Consider the following 6185-nt stretch of genomic DNA (forward strand, 5'->3'; position numbering starts at 1 on the left):
TTTTCAAAAGAAAGTAGAGCTGCAAGTTCTGACATGGAATGATTGTGGTAATATATCAAAAAGTAAGCTTTAATATAATACCTACAGCATAATCTCATTTAAAAACAAAATAAAAAGCTGTATATTCATATATTTACTTATAGGTTGTTGGTGGGTGCTACTGAGTCAACTTTTGACTCGTAGTGACCTCATGTGACAGAGTAGAACTGTCCCCTAGGGTTGTCTAGTCTGTAATCTTCATGAGAGCAGATCACCAGGTCTTTCTCTTGCAGAGCCATTGGTTGGGTGAACTGCAAACCTTTTGGTTAGCAGCCCACACTTACCCATTCCACCACCAGGGCTCCTCATATAGAGTAAATATATAGAAAGAACATTTAGAAGTATACATACAAATTGTTATTGTGATTTTTCCTAGGGACTACTTTCTTTATGAATTTTCTGTGGAAATACTCAAGTATTCATGTCCCCCCCCCCCCCCCCCAAATAAATTAGAATCAGTCTTTTCAGTTTGTGACAAGCTAGGCTTGTTTACATCTCCACTGGGGGAAGCTGTGGTCAATGGCTCAGGACTCCAGAAGGGGGCAGCAGCACAGTGCTTATACAGCACCCTCTTCCTGGGATCAAAATTAAGGCATTGGGGGAGGAGGGAAGGAAGAAGAGATACAATTTCTGAAGTGATCTTTTAGAAGAGGTGGTCACAGATTGTGGGGTAGTTGAGGGGTGAAGTGGGCAGATACCCCACACCATGTCAGCCTCAGAGTACTCAGAAAGAAGGTCTAGGACTCTTCCTCCTTGTAAAGTCAGGTTCAATTACTTTGGGTGCCTAGTAACTATTTATTGCAGCTGTCCTCAACCTTGGCTGTGCATTGAAATCACTTGGGAAAACTTAAAAATATACCGAGGCCTAATCTGCACTGTTTGGTTACTTCATGCTGCTCCAATAGAAATACCACAGATGGAATGGCTTTAACAAATAGGAGTTTATTCTCTTACAGTTTGGAGGCTAGAACTCCGAGTTCAAAGTGCCAGGCTCTAGGGACTGCGTGAAAGCCCCTTGACCTTGGGCTTTGGATCTGCTTCTTGCTCCCGGCCCACTGAAGGTGGAGGCTTTCTTTACTCAGGCAGCTACTGGCTGCTGAGTCTGGCAAACTCAAGGTCGACAAGTAAAAAGGCACAGTCCTGGTATTATCAAACCATAGCAGGCCGTTGATTCAAGTTCATTAAGAGTCCCGTGATCGGCAGACAACAACGCAGGCTGCAGACTCGGCTACATGTAGGATTCAAGCATGCCAAAGCTACAGACCATTCCTAAAGCTTCTCCTATATACTGGGATCAGATCAACATCCTTAAGGCAGCTACTCAGCTGCTCCAGTAAATTCCACCATGGGGTTGGTTACCAGTCTCATCATGGGGAATAACTATATCCAGCTGCCCAACCCCTCAGAATAAGCCCTGGCCAAGCTAACACATAACCTTAACTACCACAATTCTAACTCTTGTCAACTTGGCACCTGTACGGATCTTCATTGGGTGGCATGTGTACAGATCTCCTTGACTGGGTGGCTCCAGTCCCCTAGTTCATCAAAATGGCAACCTCACCCCCTTGGCCTGGTGCGCCCTGTTCTTCTAACTGTTGCCTTCACTCTTGGGCAGTGGCAATGGCCCCATCCCACTGGCCCCACACTCCAGAACCACGTTGGTGAAGATCTGACTCTTTGACACCCAGAAGGCTGTGGTGGTTCTACCCACAAAGGCCATGGTCCTACCATTTAAGACTGAGGCAGCTCTGCTTCCGGTTTCCTTGGTCTCTCTGCTTCTGCTGATTAATGCTGAAGGCAACCCACTCTGCCAGGAATCTTCCTGCCCAAAAAGCACTCAGCTTTATCCATGGGCTGGCCAATCTGCTACTCCATTTCCTGGTAGTATCTTCTACCAATTAATGCCTAAAGGCAACCCACTCCACCAGGAAACCACCTACCCAATAGTATCCAGCTTTCTTCTCCGTGGGGTGGTAAACCTGTTGCTGTCTGATGTCGTTCTCTCAGTTCTGCTGCTGTCTCTCTGAGACCATGATACATTTAATTTTCTTCACCAACACAATTCAAATACATCGAGCCTTCTGTGGTCTTCCTTATTCATTGTCCAGCTTTCACATGCATATGAGGCTATTGAAAATACCATGGCTTGGGTCAGGAACACCTTAGTCTTCAAAGTGACATCTTTGCTCTTCAACACTTTAAAGAGATTTTTTTTTCCAGCAGATTTGCCCAATGCAATATGTCGGTTGATTTCTTGACTGCTGCTTCTGTGGGCATTGATTGTAGATCCAAGTAAAAAGAAATCCGTGACAACTTTTCTCCACTTATCATGATGTTGCTTATTGGTCCAATTGTGAGGATTTCTTTTTCCTTATATTAAGGTGTAATCCATACTGAAGGCTGTAGTCTTTGATCTTCATCAGTAAGTGCTTCAAGCCTTCTTCGCTTTCAGCAAGCAATGTTGTGTCATCTGCATACTGCAGGTTGTTACTGAGTTTTCCTCCAATCCTGATGCTCCATTCTTCCTCATATAGTCCAGCTTCTCCGATTATTTGCTCAGCACATGGACTGAATAAGTATGATGAAAAGATAGAACCATGGCACACACCCTTCCTGATTTTAAACCATTCAGTATCCCCTTGTTCTGTTCAAAGGACTATCTCTTGGTGCATATACAGATTCCTCATGAGCACAATTATGTATTCTGGAATTCTCATTCTTTGCAATGTTACCCATAATTTGTTATGATCCACACAGTTAAATGCCTTTGCATAATCAATAAAACACAGGTAAACATCTTTCTGGTATTCTTTGCTTTCAGCCAAGATCCATCAATTGTTCTTTACCTTCTTCTGAATCTGACTTAAATTTCTGGCGGTTCCTTGTCAATGTACTGCTGCAACCATTTATGAATTATCTTCAATAAAATTTTACTTACTTGTTGCTATTAATGATATGGTTTGCTAATTTCCACATTCTGTTAGATCATCTTTCTTTGAAATGGGAACAAATCTGGATCTTTGGACAGCCAGATAGCAGTCTTCCAAATTTCTTGGCATAAATGAGTGAGCACCTGCAGCATTGTATCTGTTTGTTGGAACATCTCAGTGGGCATTCCATCAATTCCTGGAGCCTTGCTTTTTTGGCTAATGCCTTCAGGCCAGCTTTGACTTATTCCTTCAATAGCATTGGTTCTTGATCACATGCTGCTTCCTGAAATGGCTGAAAGTCAACCAATTCTTTTTGGTACAGTGACTCTAGGTATTCCTTCCATCTCCTCTGGATGCTTCCTGGATTGTTCAATATTTAGAATCCTTCAATATCACAACTTAAGGCTTGAGTTTTTTCTTCAGCTCTTTCAGCTTGAGAAATGCTGAGCATGTTCTTCCCCTTTGATTTTCTAACTCTAGATCTTTGCACCTTTCATTATAACACTCTACTTTGACTTCTTGAGCTGCCCTTTCAAATCTTTTGTTCAGCTATTTCACTTCATCATTTCTTTCCATTTGCTTTATACTGTCTGTTCAAGAATAAGTTTTAGAGTCTCTTCTAACATACATTTTTATCTTCTTTTCCTATCTTCTTTTGCTTTCTTCATGTATGTCATCCTTGATGTCACCCCATGACTCATCTTGTGGTCAGTCACTGATGTTCAATGCATCAAATCAATTCTTCAGATGGTCTTTAATTCAAGTAGGGTATACTAAAGATAATATTTTGGCCCTCATGGATTTGTTTTAATTTTCTTCATCTTCAAGTTAAACTTGCATATGAGAAATTGATCGTCTGTTCCACAAATGGCCCCTGGCCTTGTTCTGACTGATGATATTAAGCTTCTCATCATCTCTTTCCATAGACGTAGTTGATTTGATTCCAGTATATTCCATCTGATGAGGTCCATGTGTATAATTGCTGTTTATGTTGTTTAAAATAGGTATTTGTGATGAATAAATCACAGATCATGCAAAATTCTCTCATCTTCCTGCACTAAATCAGACAATGTTTCCAGTGGCCATTTTTTTTTTTTTTTTTCAGAAGTGAATCTGGCCATTTCCTTCTTCCTAGTCTGTCTTAGTCTTGAGGCTCCACTGAAACCTGTCCACCATGGGTGACCCTCCTGGTATTTGAAATACTGGTGGCATAGCCTCCAGCCTCACAGCAACACACAAGCCACCCCTACAAACTGACAGATGAGTGGTGGATTATTCCTTTATGTCCCCCAAAGTGCTATCCAGCTATTCTCTCCCAACTTATATAATTGTTATTTGAAATGAAATGTCTTAGATACGTAGTGCTATATCAGCTTGGGAGCTCTGGTAGCATAGTGCCTAAGGCACTTAACTGCAAACCAGAAGGCTGGCGGTTCAAACCCACCAGCCACTTCTCGGAAGGAAGGTTGGGCAATCTACTTCCGTAGTGATACTGCCTTGGAAACCCAAGGAGGGGTCGCTATGAGTTGGATCTGACTCGATGGCACATAACAACAACAATAATATATCAGCTTAGTTATGAAGTGTTAAACAGCAATATTACAAGTCAGTGGCTTTAACAAAAAATGTATTTTCTTACTGCTTAGGAGGCTAAAAATCCAAATTCAGAGCTCTGGCTCTAGGGGAAAAGTTTCTAACTCTGTTGGCTCTGGCAGAAGGTCCTTGTCTCTTCAGCTTGTTTCCTGGTTTCTTGAAGATATCTATATGGCTTGTCATCTATCTTCCCCCATCTTGCTTACTTCCTTGTTTAACCTCTTTGATAGCTCAAAAGAGACTGATTTAAGTCACAATTTATATTAACACTGCCTCTTTAACATAACAGAGATAACCCATTCCCAAATGGGACTATGACTACAGGCATAGTTTGGATTTACTTCATATATTTTAGGGGGACACAATTCAAATACAAAACCAAATAAGATATACAGATATTTTTACATTCAATTTGATGTGATTTCTGTTCATCATTCTATCCCAGTTGCTTCACTGAAGGAACTAGCAAAACACAAGGCTTCAGGAGTTGACAGGATACCCATTGAGATGTTTCAACAAACAGACACAGCACTGGAGGTGCTCACAAATTTATGCCAAGCAATCTGGAAGACAACTACCTGGCCAACTAACTGAAGAGATCCGTATTTGTTCCCATTCTAAAGAAAGGTGAGGAGCTCTGGTGGCATAGTGCCTAAGGCACTTGACTTCTAACCAGAAGGTTGGCAGTTCTAACCCACCAGACACTCCTTGGAAGGAAGGTTGGGCAATCTACTTCCATAGTGATACTGCCTCAGAAACCCAAGGAGGGGTCGCTATGAGTCAGGTCTGACTTGATGGCACATAACAACAACAACAAAGAAAGGTGATCCCACAGAATGCAAAAATGAATGAACAATATCATTAATATCTCACACAAGTAAAACTTTGCTGAAAATAATTAAAAAGTGGAGGCAACAGTATATTGACAGGGAACTGCCAAAAATTCAGAAATGGATGTGGAACGAGGGATATCATAGCTAATGTCAAATGGATCTTGGCTGAAAGCAGAGAATACCAGAAAAATATTTGCCTATGTTTTATTGATTATGCAAAAGAATTTGACTCTGTGAATCAAAACAAATTATGGATAACATTGTGAAGAATGGGAATTCCGGAACACTTAATTATACTCATGAGGAACCTGTACATAGACTGTGATAGATGGAGCTGTGTGTCAACGTGGCTGGACACCAATTCTGTGTGATTGTTCCCATGATGCAATCAGATGACTGTGTTCTGAGTGGCCAATCTGTTCAAGGGGAGTTTCCCTAGGGGTGTAGCCTGCTTCCAGGATATCCAGGGACATTCTGGGAAGAGAGACATTCTTCTGTGGATCGGGATTCTGTTGTACTGCGTACAACTGTCCGTGAGTGAGCAGTCTACCATTTGGCCTGGAGATCTTGGATTCATCATTTGTTGGCATCAACAGCCAGTGTACTGCCTGCCAGCCTTCAGCTTCTCGGTCCCTGCGGGGAAAAAGCCTCCAGCCTGACGTTTGCTCCGGGGACTTTGAACTTGCCGGCTTCTATACATTTGTGAGCCATTTTCCTAAGATAAATTTCCCTTTCTCTTTATATATATATATGCCATGTGTGTGTGTGTGTGTGTGTGTGTATATATATA

The sequence above is a fragment of the Orycteropus afer genome, unplaced genomic scaffold (assembly GCF_000298275.1).
Source record: "Orycteropus afer afer isolate SDZICR_OR568_19922 unplaced genomic scaffold, OryAfe1.0 scaffold00206, whole genome shotgun sequence".
Taxonomy (NCBI): Eukaryota; Metazoa; Chordata; class Mammalia; order Tubulidentata; family Orycteropodidae; genus Orycteropus; species Orycteropus afer.